This window comes from Topomyia yanbarensis, chromosome 2, assembly GCF_030247195.1.
Source record: "Topomyia yanbarensis strain Yona2022 chromosome 2, ASM3024719v1, whole genome shotgun sequence".
NCBI lineage: Eukaryota > Metazoa > Arthropoda > Insecta > Diptera > Culicidae > Topomyia > Topomyia yanbarensis.
In genome coordinates, this window is record NC_080671.1 from 241,412,011 (window position 1) to 241,438,449 (window position 26,439).

Here is a 26,439-nt window from a genome sequence, read left to right on the forward strand (position 1 = left end):
TGTTGTTGCCACAATCGGTGCCGCATGTGATGGAAACATTGCGTATGCTGTATGGTAGGCCGGAAATCCTGATTCATTCATTACTGCAGAAACGTAGAAGTATTCCTCCACCTAAAGTGGAGAATCTACAGTCGATCATTACCTACGGGATGGCAGTGCGAAATATGGTCGACCATATGTGTGTTGCTAATTTGGTAGAGCATCTACGCAATCCAATGCTGGTACACGAGCTGGTAGAGAAGTTTCCGCCACAAATGAAAATGCAATGGTCTTCCCGAGCAAACGGAAAGTCCATAATACCCCCATGCTCATGGGGCTTGACATGGGTGTTTGAAATGGGTTCAACCCATGAAAACACCATTACCATGGTCCGGTAGATCCCATATAAAATACCATATGTTGGTGTATTTATGGGTTATTGACATCATTTTATGGTGTCTTGATGGTTGGAAATTTTGGCACGGACCATGTTTAAGGTCTTTTGAAGGGGCTGTGTGGTGTTTGAACCCATGAGTATTTGCTCGGGTTGGTACAAGCGAGCAAATTCGGACGTCACTTTAGCGACGTTCGGAGAATTTATGACAGATATGGTGAGCACAGCATCGGATGTGACAATTCCTGGAGATAATCCAACGCAACAAAATAAGCCAACCAAAGAGGTACGAGAAAAACAAAATTTGTACGTTCACTCTGAAACCGGAACTGAACCGTCAGTGGCAGTGACAGTTAGCACACCTAGTCCACCACAGTTACCGAACTCGAATAGAAGGTCGTGCACATACTATTCGGACGAGCGACATGGAACAGCAGGTTACCACCAGTTCAAAGCGTTAGATCTCGACGGAAGGTGGAAAGCAGTCGGAGCGAAAGGGTTGTGCAGGACATGTCTAGTTCCACATCGGAAGTGGCCGTGTCGTTTGGGCAAAGAGTGCGGTTTAGATGGTTGCCGATTCCGCCACCATCCATTGCTACACTCGCATGCCCAACCAGAGTCAAATGATGGCCTGTCGAAACCCAGCGAGAATTTCGCGCATCAGAATCACAATACAGCAACAAATTACTCTCTATTTCGCTACCTACCCGTGACACTAGAAGGGAATGGAAAAAAGATATGCACGTTTGCTTTCCTGGACGATGGATGTGAGTCCACCCTGTTGGAAGCGGAACTTGCTTCGGAGTTGAACATCATTGGCCCGGAAAGTCCGCTCTTCCTTTCGTGGACCGGAAATATTTCGCGAGAGGAGAAGGGTTCGCAGCGAATCTCTGTTGCCATCACTGGCACCGGTTTAAAGAGTCAGTTCAAGCTGAACAATGTGCACACAGTGCAGAAATCGAAACTTCAAAGACAGACACTCCAATACAGCGAACTCCAGAAAATCTATCCACACCTCCGTGGACTCCCGTTATGCAGCTACACCAATGCAGTTCCACAGATGATTATCGGGATAGAGCACGTACAGCTTCTAATATCGCTGAAGGTGCGCGAAGGAGGTTCCAATGAGCCAGTAGCAACGAAGACACGATTAGGCTGGTGTGTGTTTGGGAAGCGAAAGGACAGCAAAAGTGCTATAGAACGATTGTACGTGCACACAGAAAAGATCGGGAATCAGGAGTTACACGAGCTAATGAAACAGTATTTTGGTATCGAAGAAGCAGCCGTAGCTACTCCACTTGAGTCGGAAGAAGACAAACGAGCCCGCGATTTCCTAGAGAAAACAACGCGAAGGGTAAATGGCGGTTACGAAACCGGATTTTTGTGGAAGTTCGATCAACAAGTTTTCCCAAATAGCTATCCAATGGCCGTACGCAGAATGCAGTCGCTGGAAAAAAGCTCACCAAAGAACCAGGGCTTCGAGAACAGATAAATACGCAGATTGCCGACTATGAGCGTAAGGAATACGCCCACCGAATCACTGAGGAGCAACTGCTGTCGACGAATCCAGATCGCGTTTGGTACTTGCAACTCGGAATCGTAAAGGACCCAAAGAAGCCAGAGAAAATTCGATTAATTTGGGATGCTGCAGCACGCGTGAATGGTGTTTCATTCAACGATATGCTCCTGAAAGGGCCAGATATGCTGACGTTACTGTTCGCTGTGCTGTTACGGTTCCGTCAGCGGGCAGTCGCAATATGCGGGGACATCCGAGAAATGTTCCACCAAGTCCGGATTATCGAACGGGACAAGCAGTCGCAAAGGTTTATCTAGATCATCTAGATCAGGCCCCGCAAATATTCATCATGGACGTGGCTACATTCGGAGCGACGTGTTCACCTTGTTCTGCGCAATACGTCAAAAACAAAAACGCCCAGGACTGCACAGTGCAGTTCCCGAGAGCAGCCGCAGCAATCATAAACGCTCACTACGTTGACGACTTCCTAGATAGCGTAGATACGTTGGACGAAGCAGTTCAACTGGTGAAGTACGTACATTCGCTTGGGGGATTCGATATCAGGAACTTCTCGTCTAACTCAGCTGAGGTATTACATCGGCTAGGCGAGAACCAGAATCTACAAGTAAAATCATTGTACTTGGACAAAACTGCAACTGTGGAAAGAGTGCTAGGGATGGTTTGGAAACCAGCAATGGATGTGTTTTCCTTTGATGCTACTCTACGGGATGATCTGATGAAGCTGTTGGTGGAAGGTGATATACCCACGAAGCGACAGGTACCGAGACTTGTCATGTCACTGTTTGATCCCTATGGATTTATTGCTCACTTCGTCATACATGTCAAGATTCTCATGCAGCACATTTGGAGATCCGGCACAGACTGGGACGAGAAGATTATAGAAGGTTTGCATAATTTGTGGAAAGAATGGACACGTTTGTTGTGTCGGCTGAGCGAAGTGGAGGTCCCTCGTTGTTTCTTTGGCGGAAGCAATAGTATACAGCACAGTGAAAAACAGCTTCGTCGATGCGAGCGAGTTGGCGTACGCGTGTATAGCGTACTTACGGATTGTCCAAGATGGAAATGTGCGATGTGTGATGGTTGGGGCAAAGACAAAGGTGGCGCCACTTAAGCCGCTTTCCATTCCTCGACTGGAGTTGCAAGCTGCACTGATAGGGTGCCGGTTGATGGAAACCGTTTGTATGTCGCTCGATCTTCCTATTGAAAAGCGGTTCATGTGGACTGACTCCAGAACATCTCTTTCTTGGATCCGGTCGGATAGTCGACGATATCACCCTTTCGTCGGATTTCGAGTTGAAGAAATATTAAACGTTTCCGTCGTGGATGAGTGGCGATATGTTCCGTCAAAGTTGAACGTGGCTAATGATGCAACCAAATGGGGAAATGGCCCGGATTTCAGCCCAAATTGCCGTTGGTACATTAGTCTCCAATTTCTCTACCTACCGGAGCAAGAATGGCCCGAACAACCGACCATGAAGTGGACGACAGATGAAGAACTCCGAGTTGTATATCAGCATCATCGAGAGATGCCGAATCCTTTAATTGACGTCGTCAGGTTCTCGAACTGGAATCGTCTGCTGCGTTCGACTGCGTACGTACTGAGAGCATTAAAGCTTCTGAATAAGGAAAAAAATATGTGGACCACTAACCAGCGGCGAGCTACTACATGCGGAGAATTTGCTGTGGCGGCAGGTGCAGTTTCAAGCGTTTCCGGACGAATATTGCACTCTGGAGTTAAACAAAATTCATCCAGAGAAAGACCAGAAGAAGATTGAGAAGCATAGTCTGCTGTATGAGTTATCACCATACTTGGACGATGATGGCGTGATCCGGATGAATGGTAGAATTGTTGCTGCGCCTACCGCCCCATTTGAATATTACCGAAAAATCACGATCTCACAACACTGCTTGTCAACAGCTATCATCGCCGTTTCAAACACAAAAAATCGTGAAACGGTGTTCAACGAGATCCGGCAACAGTTTCGCATTCCGAAGCTTCGTCCTCTGATCCTACGAGTGTCTAAGAACTGCCAATTCTGCAGGATTCGAAAGTCTACTCCACAGCCCCCGATGATGACGCCTCTTCCGCAAGCTTGATTGACACCAAATATTCGAGCATTCACCAATACTGGCGTCGATTATTTCGGACCAATTCTCGTGAAGCAGGGACGAAGCTTAGCAAAGCGCTGGGTGGCGCTCTTCACGGGCCTCACTATACGTGCAGTGCACCTTGAAATCGTCTACAGTCTATCGCCACAGGCCTGTGTTATGGCCATTCGCAGGTTCGTGGCACCGAGAGGATCTCCAGAAACGTTTTACTCGGATAATGGAACCTATTTTCTAGGAGACAGCAACTTACTGACGAAGCAGATTCAAGGAATTCATGAAGATTGCGCAGTGACGTTTACTAATTCCAAAACGAGCTGGCACTTCAATCCTCCATCTGCTCCTCACATGGGTGGATCCTGGGAGCGAATGGTTCGCTCAGTGAAAGCTGCAATGAAAACCGTCTCAGAATATCCTCGTTATCCAAGCGATGAGGTTCTGGAAACTGTACTACTGGAAGCGGAAGCGATCATCAATTCGCGACCACTCACGTATGTCCCTCTTGACGATACTGACCAAGAAGCATTGACCCCGAACCACTTTCTGCTATACGGATCTCCTGGTGTGGTGCAGGCTCTACATGGATGATGAATGAAGGAGCGACTCTTCGTGACAGCTGGAAGCCAGTGACCAGGAGACTTAGTAATTGTGATAGAACAAACGAAATGGATGGTTGAGAGGTCGAATAATCGAAGTCGTCAAAACCAAGGACGGCCAAGTTCGCAGAGCTATGGTTCTCATCGCAAACGGGATCATCAGTCGACCAGCAGTAAAACTTGCATTGTTGAATGTTTGCGGAACCCGGAACGAGAGGCAGGGATCCCCAGAACTAAACGGAGGGGGGAATGCTGACAGCCAATCTGACAAAACTGCTGATAGTAGTGTAGTATCCGGATACTTCCTAAACGACAACAGATGCGGAGTTGAGTACCTTTCAGCATAAATGTGAACTACACGAGAGAGCGAAGAGCAGAATGAGTGTGCAGACCTATACTATACAGATGGGCAGACGAAAAGGAGCGTTCGATCGAAGTGCGTATGCTTACAAAGGCGACATTTATTAATAATTAATTTCGAGTAGTGCCAGGCCCGTGCGCAAGGGGAGGGGGGGGGGTGGTTTTGAACTACTTACAAAATATTATAAACTTCCTGTTCGGGGATGAAATTATACAGCGAGCCGTGTCATTCGAGTTCGGTCACTCTAGAAACAAGTCGTTGAAAAAACCAAGGAAGAAACCTCGCGAAGGTGGCTGATAAGGGGTGTATGTTATGTTGGTCGGCATCTCTGGATCGCATCATGTTTCGGCATGTTTCGATATTTATTTATTTATTTATTTAATTATTATTATTTATAATTAATTAATATCAACAGACACAGTGTGGTCCTAATGATAATTTCTTAATCTATTTAAAAAGTCAAATCGAAATCTGCTGCGTGGAATGTGAAGATCGACCTCGGATGAAACTCTGTTGAAGGTACGCTGCAAACCAATGATGGCACTGTTTACTCCATAGTTAGTCCGGCGAAGAGGTAATCGGAGGAATAAATTATTGCGAAGGGCGCGAGAGCGAACGTTCATGTTTATCGCACTGAGAAGCTCGGGGCAGTCAATTCGATCTTGCAAAATATCCGAAATCGTCATAGCACGGAATAGATCCCGTCGCACTTGCAATGTATCGAGTCCAATAAGCAAACCCCGGCTTTCATAACTTGGCAGCTGGTGAGGGTTGCTCCAAGGCAATCGACGAAGGGTAAACCGAACAAATCTGCGCTGTACTGTCTCAATTCGATGGACACCGTTGAGATAATGAGGGTTCCACACAACTGAACAATATTCCAGAGTTGATCGAACGAGTGAGCAGTAGAGAGATTTCAAGCAGTCAATATCTGAAAAGTGCTTAGATATTCTCATTATGAACCCCAAACAGCGTGATGCCTTTGCGACAATATAGCTGATATGCTGTTTAAACGTCAGTTGTTCATCGAGAAAAACTCCGAGATCTTTGACGCAATTCGCTCTGTCAATTGTGGATTCAGCTAGACAGTAATCGAATCGAATTGGCGTTTTTTTCCTCGAGAACGTAATGACCGTACATTTCTTGGGGTTCAGGGTCATTCGGTTGATCTCGCACCATTCCGCGAAGGTTTCCAGTTGGCGTTGAAGGAAAGCTGCATCATCAGTATTCCGGATGCTATGGTATAACTTGAGGTCGTCGGCGAAAGACAACCGTGGTCCTTCTAAACAAAAGTTAACGTCGTTGAAATACAGAAGGAAAATCAATGGATCGAGATGGCTGCCTTGCGGAATACCAGATGAAGCAAAGAACTCTTCGGATACACAATCACCTATCTTGACTGCTAGACGACGATCACTGAGATACGATTGCATCCAACGAAGAATATTAGTACCAAAGCCAAGTCTATCCAATTTTGCCACTGCAATAGCGTGATCTATCTTGTCAAAAGCAGCTGAAAGGTCCGTGTAGATAACGTCAGTTTGAAGGCCGTCCGACATAGCATCTGTAACATATGTTGTGAACGACAGAAGATTCGTAGATGTTGAACGTTTCGGCATAAATCCATGCTGAGTCTCAGAGATATACTGTTTGCAGTGGCTGGAGATGGGCTCCAACACAGCCATTTCAAACAGCTTAGGAACTGCGCTTAGCGCTGTGATACCACGGTAGTTGTCAACTACCTTTTTATCACCTTTTTTGTGAACTGGAAACATGAAGGAGGATTTCCAGAGTTCGGGAAATACTCCGGTTGTTAGCGACAATTGAAACAGATGACAAAGAGGTTCAATTAGACCGGCAGAGCATTTTTTAGAATAATAGTTGGTATACCATCTGGGCCTGCCGAGGTTGAAGCCTTCGTTTTCCTAATCGCCAGTTGTACCATATTATTGTCGATATTGATAGAGTTCAAAGACTGGTATGATTGAGGTACATTGAGAGCCGCGCGTGAAGCCTGGGTCGGTGTCAGTTTCTCGTTGGAGAAAACACTCGCGAACTTTTCAGAGAATAGTTGGCAGATCTCCTGTAAACTAGAGCTCATACGTCCTCCATAGCTCATCGTTGAAGGCAACCCGGATTCCTTTCTTTGCTCGTTTACATGCTTCCAGAATGTTTTAGCTTCGGACTTCAACTTACGTTGCACGTTTCGCAAGTAATCGGCATGGCAACGCTTCGATGTCTTTTTATAGACTTGGTTAACATGAACGTAGTGTTGTCGCAACACGTAGCCCCCAAACTTGGAGTACTTCTTCAGAGCGGCTCTTTTAGTCGCTTTTAACCGTCTCAGCTCGGCAGTGTGCCACGCTGGGTGCTTAGATTGAAGGCCACTTCCTTTGGGTACATAGCGATCGATAGCATAGCTCATAACATTGGAGAAGGTCTGCACTGCAACGATGACATCATCATTGTCGAGAATTTCAGTCCAGTGGATATTCGACAGGAAGTCAATAATGCTATTATAGTTGGCTTTTCTAAAATTATAGCTGACGGTGTCAGAAGCATTGCAGTCATGCTTCACTCGAATCGCTTCAAGCAATATATGCAGGGGAGGGTGGTGTCTAACAGTCTTTACCAGGGGGAACGGTGCTGCGGTAACTTTTGGCACTATTAGCACTAGTTGTGAGTAGATCAGCTTCACAGCAAAGGTCCGTCAGCGGACTAACAAAGTGATATAAGGAAAAAGCATAATGTCAGAGAAAATCAAGATATCGTTATTATTATTTATTGCCGATGATTTCTCCATCGGAGTGACTGACAGCTAAGAAGGATAAGAAACCCTGCGAAAGTGGTTGTAAAAAGATGTAAATCATTATGGTCGACATCTCTGGATCGGCTCATGTCTCAACAGATGACGACATTTGCAGCAGATCTGAGCAGGTCAGATATACCGAGAAGGTTGGACAGCAAACAAGAAAAAAACATCAATGGAAAAAACATGAACGATGAACGCAAAATAAAAAGAGCATGAGTACAATCCCCACTGAAGTAGTGCCTACACGGAAAAAATCCGATCACAAATTCATGAAAAAATGATAGCTATTTCGTGAACTGAACGATTTACGGAAACCGTGACCAAGTTCCTGAAACTATGAGTAATAAACCTCGTATCCATGAAACAATTTGTGTTTCCACAAAACTAGATCGTCCCGACTATATACATGGCGTTATATTCAAATGTTTGGTTGGGTTACTGTTGTTCGCTGGACATGTTCAGATTTAGTTATGAGTCTTGTTCATAATTTGGGAATACACATCCGACAGCCAAGCGATTTTGATGATTTCCGGAGCTAATTCCCGATTTTTATGATTTCGTATGACGTTACCGTGCTATTTTATTTATGAGTTTACTATCCGATTTTTATGCCATGGTAGCGGGATTATGTTCATAATTTCATGATCTTTGTTGCGATTTTCGTAATTGCTATTCACGTTATCGTGAGATTTCAGTCATGAGTAAAATGATTCATGCTCATAATTTCAGGATCCTAGTCACGATTTTGAATATTTCATTAACGAGTAATGTGATTTATGTCCATGACTGCAAGAACTTTGTCATGGTTTTCATAATTTCATGTTGTAATATTTTAGTCACGAGTAGGGATTCATTTTTATTTATGTTCATGATTTCAGGATCTTAGTGACAATTTTTGCTATTTTTGTCACGAGTTGTGTGATTTATGATTATAATTTCAGGACCTTATGGTGATATTTTATTCTAGAGCTTACTTTCAAATTTGACACGTGGAGTGGTATTCGTAATTTCTTTTCGCCTTGTCGCGATCTGTTATTTTTTGTTACTATCGGTTTTTTACTCGTTATAACTTGATAAGTCGAACTGGATCATAAAAGTGTTACTGGTTCGCGGTATCTTGTTCTGTAAACTATATCACGAACACAATTTGTGGCGCTCAGCGCAGTTTTCGTTTTCTATCCAGACATCACACTGAACCGTATCAAATGAATAACGATGTTCGAGGTCCTAATATTTTTTTTGTATCTACAGCTTGTATCTATTCTTGGTCGCTAGCAGCTGGATATTTCATGAAAAGTGCACGGAGCAAGAATGATTCCACGACTAATACTCCAAATTTTGTGAAATTAGTTCACGTAAAAATTTCAATATACTAGAAATCATGTAAAAAGTCGTCAAAGTTTACCCTTTCTTTTATAAGAAACGTAGAAAAATCAAAACCCTCCCCATGAGCATTTTCTGCGCACGGGCCTGGGTAGTGCTATTCCCTACGGTTGGTTAAAATCTAGCGTAACCTAACAGTTGTCCCCGCTAAACACTAACCGCAGCATATTTGCCACGATAGAAAGGCTAACCGGTAAGAAATGCGGTGTGATCATGCAACAAAAGCTACCATGAGTTTATGTTGCAGGAAACAATAAGATCTCGTAGGTTCCTTCTGTATGCTGCAGTTTGTTCGCCAACAGGTTTTAAGCTCGCTATACAGTGACCTGAAGGACAAATCGACCGTTATACACATCCCGATTTAACTCCGCTAGCGAATGACGGATCTCAATAGTGGCACGTCTGTAATAATATACGTACATGGAACTATTGAGAACCAGAGCTACAGGTCCAAAGCCCTGGTAAAGGAGGATGGTTGTGATGATCTGGGCCGAGGTCACCACGTAAAGCAAGGTAGGTCATAACCCCAATTCCAAGGCGTGAAGCGACCCGTGCCGAGGGATGAGTGATCGAGGGGGTGAAAAAGATGCTCGATCGTTAACGGAGCCTGTGGGGTACCTGGGCAACCCCCACAGTAAGCGTCCCTTTCTACGTTAATGCGGAGCTCTGGCGTGGCGGACATTTATTTCTCGCGCGACTCGTGGGATTTTACATGGAGTTAACAAAAAATAAAAATAAACAGTCGGAGGTGCCAAACCCCTTCGCTAGAGGTGGTTTGGCGAGGTCTCCCCCCCCCGTGGGGAGAGTAGTGGAGCGATGAGTGCTGCAACTGAAAGCACCAGTGACCCCCCAGCAGCGGTAGGCAATAGCCCTACCAACGCACCGGACGGGAAATTATCTGCGATGCGCAAAGTGGTGGAGCAGCTCGATGCAATAATCGAGTACACTAGCGCAAAGCAAAACATAAGCAAGGAGTTAAAACAGAGTCTCCTGGAACTCCGAAAAACTGTTCGTGTCGCAAGACAGAAACAGCAGGCTTATGCCAAGAGGGTGGAATGTCGGGAGAAGTCCGACAGAGAAACCCAGACAGTGGCCTCCAAGAAGGAGGGAAAAGAGAAGGTCGATACGGGCACTCAGAAAGTGCCCTTCACCTTCTATGGAGCAGCCACGTCGCTTGAAGCGGCGGCCGAGTTCCCCTCGAAGGGAAAAGGCAAGGGCAAGGGCAATCGCAAGACGGCGTCGAATGCGAAGCGCCCTAGGAAGTCGCCAGGCGAGGGTGCAAAAAGCGACACCACACGGCGTGCAACCGTTAAGGTCAAACGCCGTTTGGGCGAGGTAAGCGAGGGCGAGAGTGACCTCGCTGAGCAGAGTGTTGGTACAAGCAACCCGGCGCGACAGGGGCAGGGGGGCCCAAACCCCTGGACGCTGGTCACCAGGAAGAAGCCGGCACCGACACCGGAGGTACCGCGGCCCGCGAAGAAGGCAAGGACAGAGGCGAGGCCTTGTGGTTGAAAACCGACAAGGACAAATATGCCGATATCCTAAAGTCGATGAAGGCGGCCGAAAGCCTTTCGGCCCTTGGGCAAGATGTGCCTAGCGTGAGACGCACCAACACGGGAGGAATGCTTCTGGTGCTGAAGCGAGGCGCACAATCTAGTGCGGTATACAAGGCCTTGGCCCAAGAGGTCCTTGGTGAAGACGCCCAAGTCAGGTCGCTAGGGGCGGAAATGACTCTCCAGTGCAAGCACTTGGACGAGTTCACGACCGCAGAAGACGTCGTCGCAGCCGTTAAGGAGCATTGCGACGTCACAATCGAGCGGGCCTCTGTGCGATTGAGAGATGGACCCTCTGGCACCCAAGTAGCCTACCTCAGGCTACTGAAGGCGGATGCCAAAAAGGTAACCGAGAAAGGGAAGCTGAAGATCGGCTGGTCGGTATGCCCTATTAGTATACCCCAGCCGCCTTCAGTGGATATGTGCTATCGGTGCCTTGAGTCCGGCCACAAAGCATACGAGTGCAAAGGCATAGATAGGAGCAAACTATGTCGTCACTGCGGCGAGGAGGGACATAAAGAGCGGGGGTGCACTAAGGCACACAAGTGCCTTATCTGCACCGCTAAGAAGCAAGCCCATAAACATGCTATGGGCGGACCTTCGTGTCCCTTCGGTGAGTTAAATAAGAAGAAGCCGTGAACGTCACACAGCTAAATCTTAACCATTGTGCAGCAGCCCAACAGCTGCTGTGGCAGTCGGTCTCGGAGTCGAGGACAGATGTCGTCCTCTTATCAGACCCGTACCGCATCCCTGCCGGCAACGGCAATTGGGTGTCGGACGGGTCTGGAATGGTGGCAATCTGTACAACCGGACGGTTCCCGGTTCAAGAGGTAATACACCCCTCCGCCGAGGGTGTGGCGATTGCCAAGATCAATGGTGTGTTCTATTGCAGCTGCTACGCCCCACCAAGGTGGCCAATAGAACAGTTCTACCAGATGATCTACAGGCTCTCGTCGGACCTAGTGGGTCGGAAACCGGTAGTCATAGCGGGAGACTTTAACGCTTGGGCAGTGGAGTGGGGCAGCCGCTGTACAAATAGCAGGGGTCAAGCGCTAATGGAAGCGCTTGCGGAACTCGATACTGTGCTAGCTAATAATGGCTCCGCTAGTACATTCCGTAGAAACGGAGTGGAGGCGTGGATTGACCTAACATTTGCCAGCCCGAGTCTGGCTCCAGGCATGGAATGGAGGGTAGACGAAGGCTACACCCATAGCGATCATTTAGCAATCCGCTTTAAGATCAACTATGGTGTGCAGCATCCGAGGGCGGGAGATCCCTGTCAGGTACGCGGGTGGAAGTCCAATCACTTCAACAGCGAAGCTTTCACCGCGGCCCTGGGGCTGGAGGCCAACACCGACAGTCTAAGCGGGGATGCGCTGGTAGCTGTTCTACCACGCGCGTGCGACGCCACTAAGCCGAGAAAAACACTGCCAAGAAACGGTAGATGCCCGGTATACTGGTGAAGTGCCGAGATTGCAGCTCTACGATCAGCCTGCCTCAGAGCTAGACGTAGGATGCAAAGGGCTCGCACCGAGGATGCAAGAGAGAACCGCCGTGAAGTGTTTCGAGCTGCGAAATTGGCCCTTAACAAGGCTATTAAAAGCAGCAAGAGAGCGTATTTCGACACCCTGTGCGAGAGTGCCAGCGCGAATCGCCTACCGGATTGTGATGACCAGGACCAAAGGGGGCACCTCACCCCCAGAACGGTCTCCGGACCGGTTGGCAACGATTATCGAAGTACTCTTCCCATCTCGAGCCACAAGCCCCTGGCCACCTGCACTACGAGACAGTGCGGGCACGGTCGAAATGGTGGCTCCAGTGACGAATGAAGAACTACTCGCTGTGGCTAAATCCCTAGCAATGAACAAAGCTCCAGGGCCGGATGGAGTTCCAAACAACGCTCTCAAGGCAGCGATCATAGCGAACCCGAACATGTTCAGGCTAGCTATGCAGAGATGCCTTGACGAGTGCCGTTTCCCCGATAGATGGAAAAGGCAGAAACTGGTGCTGTTGCCGAAGCCCGGGAAGCCGCCAGGCGACCCATCGGCGTACAGGCCAATCTGTCTGATCGACACGACTGGCAAACTGCTTGAGAGGATCATCCTCAACAGGCTAACCCCGTACGCGGAAGGTACGGACGGTCTGTCAAGCAACCAAGGCTTTCGGAAGGGTAAGTCCACAGTGGACGCTCTCAACTCAGTGATAAATACTGCCGAGATAGCGATCCAACGAAAAAGGCGAGGTATTCGATACTGTGCGTTAGTGACACTTGACGTGAAGAACGCATGCAACAGCGCAAGCTGGGATGCCATCGCGCTCTCGTTACACCGGCTTAGCCTACCGGTGGGTCTGTACCGGATCCTGGAAAGTTACTTCCAAAACCGAGCACTGCTATACGAGACCGATGCCGGTCAGAAAAGGGTTCCGATTACCGCCGGAGTCCCGCAGGGCTCGATCCTAGGCCCGGTGCTATGGAACCTCATGTATGACGGGGTTCTGAGACTGAAGTTCCCTCCTGGGGTCAAGCTCGTCGGCTTTGCCGACGACGTAACCTTGGAGGTCTACGGGGAGTCAATTCCTGAGGTAGAACTAACCGCAGAACACGCGATTAGCACGGTGGAGGAATGGATGCGCGCGAGAGGCCTGGAGCTCGCTCATCATAAGACGGAGGTAGTTATCGTCAACAACCGCAAGTCGGCACAACATGCAGTTATCCATGTGGGAGAAGTCGCGATCACTTCACAGCGAAGTCTGAAGTCTCTCGGAGTCATTATAGACGACAAGCTGACCTTCGGCAGCCATGTCGACTATACGTGCAAGAGAGCGTCGATTGCTGTTGCGGCTCTATCGAGAATGATGTCCAACAGCTCAAAGGTGTGCGCCAGTAGACGTAGGTTACTGGGAGGCGTTGCCGTATCTATCCTCAGGTACGGCGGACCGTCATGGTCAAAAGCACTGAGGGTAACCAGTTACCTACAGAAACTGGAGAGCACCTACCGCGTGATGTGCCTCAGAGTGATATCTGCCTACCGCACGGTATCACACGATGCATCCTGCGTGATAGCGAGCATGATGCCAGTCGGGCTGGTCATTCGGGAAGATGAGGAGTGCTTTGAGCTACGTGGAAATAGGGGAGCCCGCGAGCGCACCAGGGTGACCTCGGTCGCCAGATGGCAGCGTGAGTGGGACAACTCCTCGAAAGGTAGGTGGACCCACCGGCTAATACCTAGCATATCGAGCTGGGTGGGAAGACCCCATGGGGAAGTTCACTTCCACCTGACACAATTCCTGTCAGGCCATGGCTGTTTCCGTCAGTACCTCCACAGGTTCGGGCACGCGGAGGTCCCAGTCTGCCCGGACTGGCCAGGTGTAGATGAAACTGCCGAACACATACTGTTCGTATGTCATCGGTTCGACGTCGAAAGAAGAGCAATGCTTGACGTCCGTGGCTGGGACACAACCCCTGATACCCTTATTCAGCGGATGTGTCAATCGGTGGAGAAGTGGAACGCAGTCTCGGCTGCTACCATCCAGATTGCCAGTAGGCTACAGGTAATTTGGCGAACCGAACAACAGCCGACGGGCACGGCTAACTAGTGATTGGTTAGCTGGAGCGAAAAAGGCCAAGCGCAAAAAAAAGGGAGTGAATGGTCTGTTCATGCCGAGGCAGGTTTGGCGCAGCGAATGGCAACCGCGTAAGGGGTAAACCCAGCCACCCCGAAGCAAGACAGAAGAGTGAATGTATAGGCGTATAAGTGGACTGCCTCATGCCAAGACGGGAGGGTCGTAGCGTAGTATGTTGGAACTTAGCTATCGATGCCTCATGGCGTGGCAGAGGAGTGAAAGGGTGAGCATCCAAGTCAGTCTCACACGGCATGTTAAGGGTGAGCATAAAAGTCAGCCTCACAGGTATGGTAGAGGCTAGCACAAAAGTCAGCCTAGCAAGGAATGAAAAAGGTGAGCATACAAGTCAGCCTCGCATGGTATGTCAGAAGTGGGGCCTAAGAAAAATGTCCCACATGGGATGCCAGGGGGAGTGACAAAGGTACAATAGAGTGGCACGATTGAGAGTGAATCAGGTGATAGGGTGAGCACCCAAGTCAGCCTCACATGGTATGGGTGGGGCGAGCACAAAAGTAAGCCTAGCAAGGAATGAGTAAGGTGAGCACACAAGTCAGCCTCGCATGGAACGTAAAAGGTGAGCACAAAAGTCAGCCTCATGTGGGAGTGTTTGAGAGTGAATCAAAGTGCGATTGAGAGAGCACCCAAGTAAGCCTCATACAGGATGTATGAACGCGTGAGTGAGAGCGAATGAGTACATTTAGTACAGCCATCCCCCCAGAAGTAATACCGAGAGGTAGTTCCTGGGAGGAATGATGCCGGAGCCCAATGGAGTTTAGTCGGTATTAATGGCTGGTCACCATTCGAGTCCGACACGCCCCCAGTGCACCCCGTGTGGTAGATTGGACCCATCAATAGCACGTGTACTGGGCTAGGACATAAAGGTCTTCTCCATTGTAAAAATAAAAAAAAACACATCCCGATAGAACAAACAGATGCACCAATTCTGTGTGAAGTTGCATGGAATTAAAATTTGATGTGTTAACTGTACCCACCCACGTCGCACATATTCACCACGCACTGTGAGTAAGTGTGTTGTCCAATGATTAAATGATTTCTAGATGCAATTAGATAATCTAACAAAAACAAATGAATTCTGCAAATAGATATATTAGTTGAAGTTTCAATCTGTTTCTAATCCGTTTGTGTTTCAAAATAGGAATCTGAAAACAGGCGGATTTGTTGAAAATTGTCTTTCGGCAAGTGAGAGAAGAATCACTATAATGTGAGTTAATTATTGAATTTGTGAACCTATACCTATATTAATAAGAATAAATTTCCAGTTTTGAAGCTGCTTTTCATTGTTTTAGTTTCAAACTGGAACAGGTTTAATAATATTATGTTTACACTACAGAGTTATAACACGTTATAATAATTAATAACAAGAAAAATGTCATTCGTAACCGTGCGCCCTTTCAGTTTACACACGCGCGTTGTTTGTTGTAACATTACCTTGAGTTGGGCGATATCGGTGAAAGTGTTTATCCCAGCAAGGGCTGGAGTACAAACATTATAAACATTATAAACGTTAAATTGTGTGTAGTAGTGAAAAATTAGTGCGGTACAAAACAGTTTTCTTGCCTGAAAGACGGCTTTGTTTAGACGAGCCATACCAGGTCTCTACTGTGTGAAGGTCACGCGGGTGACGGATAAAAGAAACGAAGGATCAATTCACCTACCAGCTCGTCAGAAACCAACTGGTGAAGTGTTTCGTTTTTTACTTCTTATCGATTTTTTGACGTAGGACTACGTCTTTGTTTTCGATATGGGGGTGCACGTTGCAAATTCAACAAAAAATGGTATGTAACGAAGAGTGGTCCAATTTTAAACGCTTATGATTCAGCCATCTTACGGTAAATTTTCATTTTTTTTGCGCATATCGCTCAGAAATACTTCTAAGAATAGATTCCAATAGATAAACCCAAAGATTTTTGGTATAATGGCATTAAAATTTTAAATAATGTTCAACATAGTTAAAATATCACGCATTTGTACACAGAAGGCTGCGCTTCCCTAGTCTGGCACGACAGATTTATGTACCTAACGCGCAACGCTTCTATGAATGACGTCACCATCGACTATTTAAAGAGCAGATTTGGTCGGGCAAGCTCAGTTAACTCTTGGACAGCAGGCAGAGCAGAGCACTGCGCTGCATGCTCCCACAGCCAGTGTAGCAGAGGTTGTCTCTTTCGCACCACCCATCATCACCAGCGTTGACTCATTTTGCTTGGTGCGTATCTTCCATTCGTGTACGGACACGATGTACTGGCACAGCTTTTTGATTCAAGCAGGGTACACCGTTCGCTTGGGTTTATTGTTTGAGACGAATGTGTAGGTATATCCAAGTGTTGCGTGTATGATAGAAATCTGAGCTTTCGTTGCGCGAAGTGAAAGCTTTCGGTTTTTCTTTGCGTTGTCGTCTCCATGACAGGCTAAGAAGACGAAAACTTTCTTAGCAACAAATTCACGCGAATGGATAGTAGAAAGTGCAACGAAGGTTTATTATTAACGTTTCATCAATTTATTGATTCCACGAGATTAATTTCCACTCAACCTATCCCACTTTTATTCTACTAATGCATAGGTACTACAAATCCTATTTATGAATGGATGCACTGTTACTCAAAAAATCGCTGCAAAAAATGCCATCCATAAAACTATTTTCGATTCTTGTATATGTTCTGCTTCGATATATGATTAAGACCACTGCATTCGCTACATTTATGTGTACTTTAGGAAAATTACAATAACGTCAAAATAAAACTATAAAGATTGTCCTATACAAGAACTGTGACTGTACTGTCTAAAACATGATTTTTAAGCATCGGTCTGGTTGTTTACCGCACACAATAGAATTTTTTTTTAAATTTTAAATCAGTTCCAGATATTAGTTCGGTTTTCCATCACAGTTTTCTGTCTGCTTTCTTTAATCGGCTTCGATCGCTCATTGTAAATAAAATTACCAGAGGAGCAAGACGGTTTGATTCATGAAGGAACTGTAGAAAGAAATGTTTGATTAATTATTAATCCAAATGTAATAAGAAATTAAATATTTCACATATTGCAGTCCTACGTCTGCAATTTGTACAACCCCATAGGGCTGTCCCTTGTAGTTTTTATTATTGTTTTTGATTTTTTATTTTGATTTAAGTAAAATAGTGCGGTCGAGCGTGTTGCTCCCGCTACAAAATGGAACAAACGGAAGGATCACCCACCGAAGACGAATATTATGGGGAAGAGGAACGTGTATCTGATTCGGAGACAGATGATGTTATGGGCGATCCACTTCCCCCACTTTCCCCCAATGTCTCACAGCCCCCCGAGTCAAGGTTTACCAGGATGGATCCGCTGGTCCTTGGGTGGTATACTTTCGGCCCAAAAACAAACCGTTAAACAGCATAACTGTTGCACGGGAGCTGACAAAACATTACTCGGCCGTAACCGAGATTAAAAAGGTTCAGTCAAGTAAACTGCGCGTAGTCGTTACTGACTTAAAACAGGCCAATGGTATCGTTAGCAATAGCCTCTACGCTGGAGTATGGGGTCTACATCCCTTCTCGTGATGTGGAGATCGACGGTGTTGTAAGTGATGCGGGTCTAACTGTCGATGATCTGATGAATGATGGGGCTGGCCGCTTTAAGGACCCCAACCTTCAATGAGTTAAGATTTTGGAGTGCAAGTAATTGCACTCAAAGTCCATCGAAGATGGGAATTACTATCCATCAGACTCGTTTCGCGTAACCTTCGCCGGATCTGCACTTCCGAGCTACGTTGACATGGGAGGAGCTCGTCTACCTGTGCGGCTGTTTGTACCGCGGGTTATGAATTGTTCCAATTGCAAGCAGCTAGGTCACACGGCCACCTACTGTAGCAATAAGCAACGGTGCGGTAAATGTGGGGAACGCCATGCGGATGATACTTTCAGTAGGCCCGCTGATAAGTGTGTTTACTGTGGGGAGAATCCGCATGAACTTTTGACATGCCCAACGTACAAACTTCGCGCGGATAAACTGAAGCGATCCGCCAAAGATCGCTCCAGACGCTCTTACGCAGAAATGCTTAAAAGAGCTGTCCCACTTACCTCCGAAAACCCATTCGTTCTCTTGCCAACTGACGATAACGCCTCTAACGACCCTTGCGAGGGGCATTCTACGGTTCTGCTTGGAAACTCTAGGAAAAGACCTAATCAAAACTCACCTGAACTTCCTCGTAAGGGTCCTAGGTTGTCCCAAACAAGGGTACAAAATAAAAATAATTCATCAACTGGAAGTGCTGCCACAAATCCGAAGATAATACCTCCTGGTTTTGGGAAATTGAGATACAACCAGGAGTTCCCAGCACTCCCCGGGCACCAAAAATCCAAAGTGCTCCCATTTTACAGTCAGAAACTCAACCTAAAACGGGATTCCTTAAATTCTCTGACATTGTGGACTGGAGATTCACAGCTTTCAACATTACTGATCCTCTGAAAAGCTTGCTGATTGCTATTCTACCAACGGTAAGAACATTTTTAAAACAGTTGACTGAACAATGGCCCCTCCTTGCAGCGATCGTATCCTTCAATGGCTAACTTATTAGACGGAATCACGGATCTGATCACTGTTTTACAGTGGAACTGCAGAAGTATTATCCCTATAATTGATTCATTAAAGCACTTACTAGATTACAATAATTGTGATGCCTTTTCCCTATGTGACACATGGCTTACTTCTAATATAAACCTCAACTTCCACGATTTTAACATTATCCGCTTGGATCGAGAAGACTCATATGGAGGGGTACTTTTAGGGATCAAAACGTGCTACTCCTTCAATCGAATCAATCTCCCTTCGACGCCAGGCATTGAAGTTATCGCTTGTCAAACAACAATCAAAGGCAAAGATCTTTGCATTGCTTCTATTTACATTCCTCCTAGGGCCATGATGGGATATCGAAGATTCTCCAACGTGATTGAACACCTTCCCTCGCTCCTCCTGCTTCTTGGAGACTTTAACTCTCACGGTACAGAGTGGGGATGTCTGTACGACGATAATCTATCCTCGACAATTCAAGACCTTTGTGACAACTTCAATATGACAATTCTGAATACAAGGGGAAATGATACGGATTCCTAGACCACCAGCGCAAGCAAGTGCACTGGACATATCTCCGGGCTCGACATCACTACAGTTAGATTGCAAGTGGAAGGTAATATCTGATCCCCACGGTAGTCACTACCTGCCGAGTGTGATTGCAATCACCACTCGTTCAAGACCTTCGGAACCAATCAATGTTTCCTATGACCTCACACGAAACATTGATTGGAAGAGCTATGCTGCTGAGATATCCAAAACTATCGATTTAACACAGGTACTTCCCCCGGAGGAAGAGTATAAGTTTTTGTCCAACTCGATTCTCGATATCGCGATTCAAACTCAGACGAAACGAGTACCCGACGGGAACACTCAAAAACGTTCTCCCAATCCGCGGTGGGACAAAGAGTGCTCAGACGTGTACGCGGAGAAGGCTGCCGCGTATAAAGCCTTCCGGAATCACGGGTTAGTCGCTAGCTATCAACTGTACGCGATATTAGAAAAGCGAATGAAAAATTTAATGAAAGCTAAGAAAGGCAGTTACTGGCGCCGGTTTGTCGACGGGTTAACAAGAGAAACAGCGATGAGCACTCTTTGGGGCACGGCCCGACGTATGCGAAACCGAAACAGTACTAACGATAGCGTGGAATATTCAAACCGTTGGATATTCGATTTCGCCAAGAAGGTTTGTCCGGATTCCGTCCCGGCACAGAAAATCTACCGCGCCGCGTCGCCTTACAATACCGCGAACGAAACACCGTTTTCGATGGTGGAGTTCTCACTTGCTCTCTTGTCATGTAACAATAAAGCTCCAGGGCCAGACAGAATCAAATTCAACTTGTTGAAGAATCTACCAGACTCTGCCAAGAAACGCTTGTTGAATTTATTTAATAAGTTTCTTGAGGGTAACATTGTTCCACATGATTGGAGGCAAGTGAGTGTCATCGCCATCCAAAAACCAGGAAAACCAGCCTCCGACCACAACTCGTATCGACCGATTGCAATGCTATCCTGTATCCGGAAGTTATTCGAGAAAATGATCTTGTTTCGCCCGACAATTGGGTCGAAGCAAATGGCTTATTGTCAGATACACAATTTGGCTTCCGCAAAGGCAAAGGGACGAACGATTGCCTTGAGTTGCTCTCAACAGAAATTCAAATGGCATATGCTAACAAAGAGCAGATGGCATCAGTATTCTTGGATATTACGGGGGCTTTCGATTCAGTTTCTATCAACATTATTTATGAGAAGTTGCACCAGCATGGTCTTTCACCAATTTTAAATCACTTTTTGCTAAATCGGTTGTCTGAAAAACAAATACATTTCTCGCATGGTGATTTAGCGACATCACGATTTAGCTACATGGGCCTTCCCCAGAGCTCATGTCTAAGCCCTCTTCTCTACAATTTTTATGTGAATGACATTGACGAATGTCTTGTCAATTCCTGCACGCTAAGGCAACTTGCAGATGACGGTGTGGTATCTATTACAGGTCCCAAGGCCGTCGACTTGCAAGGACCACTGCAAAATACCTTGGACAATTTGTCTGCTTGAGCTCTCCAGCTGGGTATCGAGTTCTCTACGGAGAAAACTGAGCTAGTCGTATTTTCAAGGAAGCGTGAACCAGCGAAACTACAGCTTCAGTCAATGGATAAAACTATTGCTCAGGTTTCAACATTCAAATATGTCGGGGTCTGGTTCGACTCTAAAGGTACCTGGGGATGTCACATTAGGTATCTGAAACAGAAGTGCCAACAAAGGATCAACTTTCTCCATACAATAACCGGAACATGGTGTGGTGCCCACCCAGGAGACCTAATCAGGCTGTACCAAACAACTATATTATCAGTGATGGAGTACGGATGTTTCTGCATTCGCTCCGTTGCGAGCATACATTTCATTAAACTAGAGAGAATCCAGTATCGCTGTTTGCGTATTGCCTTGGGTTGTATGAACTCGGCCCATACGATGAGTTTAGAAGTGCTGGCGGGCGTCCTTCCACTAAAAATCGATTTTAGGACCTCTCGTATCGATGCGATATTTGGAACCCATTGGTGATTGCAAATTTCGAAAGGCTTGTCGAACTTAATTCTCAGACCCGATTCATGTCCTTGTACTTCGATTACATGGCACAGAACATCAATTCATTTTCGTATAACGTTAATCGCGCTCATCTCTTAGATACTTCTGCTCCAACTGTATTTTTCGAAACATCCATGAAGGAAGAGATTTGTGGAATCCCGGATCACATTCGCCCACAAGTGGTCCCAAATATTTTCTATAATAAATACCATCAAGTCGACTGCGGCAAAATGTTCTACACTGACGGATCAATTCTCGACGGGTACACAGGCTTCGGTATCTTCAACGAAAATCTTGCTGCCTCATTCAAACTCAATGATCCTGCTTCAATTTACGTTGCAGAATTAGCTGCCATTCGGTCTACTCTCGGGATCATTGACACCCTGCCCGCAGACCATTACTTCATCGTTTCGGATAGTCTCAGCTCCATTGAGGCCATCCGTGCGGCGAAGACTGGAAAGCACTCGCCGTATTTCCTGGGGAAAATACGGGAATATCTAAGTGCTTTATCTGAAAAATCTTACCAGATTACCTTGGTTTGAGTTCCGTCACATTGTTCTATTGCGGACAATGAGAAGGCGGACTCTTTAGCCAAGGTGGCGACACCTACGAAAGACCAATTTTCTTCAATGAATTTTTCAGTATCTCTCGTCAGAGGACGCTCGAAAGTTGGCAAACTTCATGGAGCAATGGGCATCTAGGACGGTGGCTACATTCTATTATCCCGAAGGTATCAACGAATGCTTGGTTTAAGGTCTTGGATGTGAACCGGGACTTTATTCGAACGATACCAAGGCTCATGTCCAACCATTACTCGTTTGATGCGCATCTCCGTCATATAGGACTTGCTGACAGTAATCATTGTGTTGAAAACGGCTATCACGACATCGAGCATGTTGTTTGGCTGTGCGCAGAGTACCGTGTTGCCAGGTCCCAACTAATAGATTCCCTTCGGGCCCGAGGTAGATCACCCTATGTGCCAGTCCGGGACGTTCTGGCAAGCCGTGACCACCCCTACATTTTTCTTATCTACACCTTTTTGAAAACTATTGATGTCCAAGTTTAATAAATTTCCCCTCTCATTCACAGTAGAACCTCGTCAACTTCTCCCTGTATCTACAATATGGCATTGCTTCACGAGTCTACGATGCATACCTTTCTTGATAACCGTCCATCCAGAACATTATGACAAATGTCACAAGAACATCATGACTGCATGGGAGTGCCGATAATCATCCGAAATATCGACCCTCCCCTCGCCCCTGCGATTGTAGGATGGAAACCACTACAATAAATTGCGCATATCCCCCACAATAATCAACCAGCCAACGAGAATGTCAATTTTACAATATGTATCCCACTTCCTACACTAACATAAGAGGGGAGCAATCCTCTACGGCTTCCTCTTTCCCCACTAACACGTGCGATGTGCCTTAAAAAATGAATCATCGGCCTCGATAATCTACCATATTTGGGCCTAAATAAACTTAGTTATATAAAAAAAAACAAAAAAATGTCACCAGCATCAAAACCCGTTTTAACTGGTAGTGCAAACGTTTATATAATTTATCAAATAATTTTATTTGTTCGGCCATTAATCGATCTAGAAATACTTAACCCAAATATTATTTACCTATTTCATATTTCGTGGAGAAACTTAATATTTCCGTTTGTGAGCGCGGGCTTCCTCATCACAGTTCTCAATATGGAGCTTTCCTTTTGAATATATTTTCTGAACAGACCAGCTAGATGGATGTATAGCAAATTGTAGCATATGGGAACAGGAGAGTGAGCTAGAACGTGAGTCGATAGTTGTGATAGATAATATTCATTTGCCCGCTCTTGAAAAAAAACTACATTTTTAATGTCACCGTGGTCGTGCCCTGTACACAACCTTTTAATTTTTTTTCGGAAAAAATGCACAAGAAAACGAAATTCCTGTAAAAATGTTTGGATTTATCGTTGATAGTAGTTCATCAATTCCTTTTTACATTTTTTGTTTATTTTTTAAATTTTCAATTACAAATCAATTAACACGATACGATGTTTCGCTTCTGTCTGATAGATGTTACTAATCTTATATTAGAAACCGAACTTGCTGTGTTATATTGTTCCGGTGGTATCCTTAATAATGTAATTATTTGTTTCAACTCGATATTCAACTGCAGACTTAATTCCTCTAACACATGTCCAAAGTATTCTAAAAAAACAACAAACACTTATAATCCACACTTTCTTAAGGGGGGCGTCTGGTGTAGTGCGCAAAAAAACGACTTCTTTTTTATCCGCTTAATTTTTAGTATTGAGCCTCTAGAATGTCTATTCTAGAGGTTCAATACCAAAAACTGAACTTCTTTTGTTTTGAACAGCCATGAATTCCTCGCGCAGATATGCGCAAATTTCAATCTATTGGAAACAGTTTCCGAAAAAATGACAGCGATAAAAATACAGTGTAAACAATACACTGTAAACTACTTCTACCCAAATTTTCAAGAGAAAATACCCAATGCAGCCTTTTTTCCGTGATGCAATTTCATGTTGGACACCGCTTTAACCCCGGCCATTTTTTCCGTGACGTAATTTCATGTTGGACACCCCTTCAACCCATGTCGGCCTACGTGAAAGAAAAAATTCATACTGATGCCATGCATTCGTTTTTAAATGTTTCGACTTACATCTAACTTTATTGGACTCGTACGGGTTTCTAGCTTTGTTTTATTTATTGAAATTGCTGGAAATGTATAAATGGCCGGAGTTATTCCGGTGGGTCACTGGGTCAGATCGTCAAAAAAATGCGGACGAACACTAGGGTTCCCCCGGGCATATCCGAAACTGTCCCCAGGGTAACAGGTATTTCTAAAATTACTTATGACTATTTCTGATCATGTTTAAGAAAAACAGGAAGTGTGATACCAACAATGCCAGTATTCATATGGTTTTGTGTCTGACCAGTACTAGGGTTGCCCCGGGGATATCTGGAACTGTCCTCAGGATTGTAGGTATTCCCTAAATTACTGACAATGACTATTTCTGGGTGTGTCTTTGAAAACCGTGAAGTTTGATAACAATATTAACAGTATTCGTGTTGTTTTGTGTATGGGGATATCCGAAGCTGTCCCCAGGATGGCAGATATGTCCAAAACTACTTATAATGGCTATTTCTGCCCTTTATCTGAAAATCTGGAAGTTTGATACCCATATTAGCAGCATTTGTAGGGTTTTGGCCAGTACTAGGGTTCCCCGGGGATATCCGGAACTGTCCCTAGAATGGCAGGTGTTTCCAAAATTACTGACAACGACTATTTCTGTGTTGGTCTTTAAAATTCATGAAGTTTGATATCCGTATTGGCAGTATTTGTATGGTTTTGTATCTGGCCAGTACTAGAGTTCCCCCGGGGTTATCCGGAACTGTCCCCAGGATGGCCAGTGGTCCCAAAATCACTTTTAAATGACTTTTTAGGAGTCCTAAAACAAAGCAGTTTGATATCCATATGGCCACTATTGAAAAAAGGTGATTGACCATTTTCGAACCGGTTCCAGTAGGAACTCTCTTCAGGAACTTGTCTGGATATCAATACTTATGCATTTTTTTGGTCTAGTTCCAATGATATATAATGTCTTTTTAAGGGCTACATGAATATCATTAATTGTTTCCAAATTGATAACGTTTTATTAGGTATACGTTGTTGTAAAAGGAAGTTGGTGTCTTTTTACCCGATTTGAACCAGTCCAACGGAATAATTCCGGCCATCAAGACATTTCCAGCCATTTCAATAAATAAATCAAAACTAGAAACCCGTACAAGTCCAATAAAGTTGGAAATAAGCCGATAATTTAAAAACGTATGAATGGTATGAGTTTGAATCCTTTCACTCAGGCCGACACGGGTTAAGAGCGTTTTTCTAGAAACCTCGTTTTGGAAATTGACGAACACGATAACTCAAAAACTAATCAACGAATCGACTTGATTTTTTTATGAAAATGCAGAATATGGCAGCCTGTCAATGAACCACAGAAAACTGAATACAAATATTTTGCTCCCTACAGTGAGTCCCACATTTATACGTTCACCCCGTTTTTTTTCAGGATAACTTTTTTTTTCTTGCGAACAAACTGCTCCAAATTTTCAGCGTTTGTTTGAAAACTTAATCAACGATGTTTCTCGAAATTTGGAAGCTCTGGTACGTTTCGTTCGTTTGTTATGGCAGTTTAAGTAAAAAATGAAGTGTCCCACATTTATACGTTCACCTTACTATTTTTTGGATAACTTTTTTTTCCTATTCACAAAAACTGCTCCAGATTTTCAGCATTTATTTTAAAACTTAATCAACGATTTTTCTCGATGTTTGGAAACTTTGGTGCATCTTGTTCGTTTGTTATGGCAATTTAAGTGAAAAATGTGTCCCTTATGTATCCGTTAACCCTATTTCCTCAGCATAACGTTTTTTTCATTGAAACTTATTGCACCAAATTTTCAAAGTTTATTTAAAGCCTAATTTACGATTTTTCTCAAAATTTCGAAGCTTTGGTGCATTTCGTTCATTTATTATAGCAGTTTAAGTGAAAAAAGTTGTTCCTGCATTTATACGTTCACTAAGAAAAAAGACAGTTGTTCCCAAAAAATGCTTTAGGGGAGACTGAAGACCTTTGATCCCCGGGGAGACTTGATCCCATCATTGTAACTCAAAGGCGGATCAGAATACATTAATCGAATATACTAGAAAGTTGCGTAGTTTTATCTAAACATAAATTTCTTTAACACAAAAAAATAAATTGGACATGTGCTACCGGTTTTTTAGAGATTTAAAGAAAAAAATCTCAGAAGACCTGAAGAAGAATTATTTTCTAAATTTTCAAACTTTTATACAATTAATAAATTCACCCACTACATACTATACTTTTGCGTACAGAATTACACGAGAATGTCAATTATATGAATACG

General features: G+C 45.0%; 1 protein-coding gene across 4 annotated transcripts in view; it reads right to left on the bottom strand.

Annotated features, from left to right (window-relative positions):
* Positions 1 to 26,439, bottom strand: part of LOC131682998 (conserved oligomeric Golgi complex subunit 7) — a 615,369-nt gene that overhangs the window by 38,587 nt on the left and 550,343 nt on the right. For 3 of the 4 annotated variants that reach the window (XR_009304311.1, XR_009304310.1, XR_009304309.1), the window contains exon 4: positions 23,131 to 23,697. The exons of the other annotated variant lie outside the window; for it this stretch is intronic. The gene's annotated coding sequence lies outside the window, so the exon portion shown is untranslated. The remainder of the gene's footprint in view (positions 1 to 23,130; positions 23,698 to 26,439) is intronic. 4 annotated transcript variants of the gene reach the window in all.